This window comes from Alligator sinensis, unplaced genomic scaffold (genome assembly GCF_000455745.1).
Source record: "Alligator sinensis unplaced genomic scaffold, ASM45574v1 scaffold1207_1, whole genome shotgun sequence".
Taxonomy (NCBI): domain Eukaryota; kingdom Metazoa; phylum Chordata; order Crocodylia; family Alligatoridae; genus Alligator; species Alligator sinensis.
Genome location: NW_005842867.1, coordinates 569,326 through 569,703, shown reverse-complemented (window position 1 = coordinate 569,703; position 378 = coordinate 569,326). Strand labels below are relative to the sequence as shown.

Sequence of the window (378 nt, the reverse complement as noted above, 5' to 3'; positions counted from 1 at the left end):
CTCGTAGCCCAGCGCCCGCAGGGGGAGCACTGGTGCTCCTGCCTGCCCCCCCCTGCTCATTGCCTAAGCGGTGAGCGCAGCCTGTCAGGGGGTACACTGGAGCTCTTAGGGGGTACACATGCACCCGCATGTACCCCCTATGAGTTGACTCGCCGTCACTGGAGGTGTCCAAGAAGAGGTTGGACAGCCACTGGCTGGGGGTGATCTAGGCATAGTTATGTCTGTGTTCTGCTCTAAGTATTTCCTGTGCTTCTGGGCTTTGCTGGTTGCCCCTGCCCCTGCCCCCCTATCCTGCCCCCCTTTTTCTGCTACGTGTGTCAGGGTGTTTTTAAGCCTTTCCAGAGGCTTTCGGTGTTAGCTACAGCTAAACCTCGGGGG

General features: G+C 59.0%; 1 protein-coding gene across 1 annotated transcript in view; it reads left to right on the top strand.

Moving 5' to 3' along the window:
• Positions 1-378, top strand: part of URB1 (URB1 ribosome biogenesis 1 homolog (S. cerevisiae)) — a 76,760-nt gene that overhangs the window by 908 nt on the left and 75,474 nt on the right. The gene's annotated exons all lie outside the window — the stretch shown is intronic.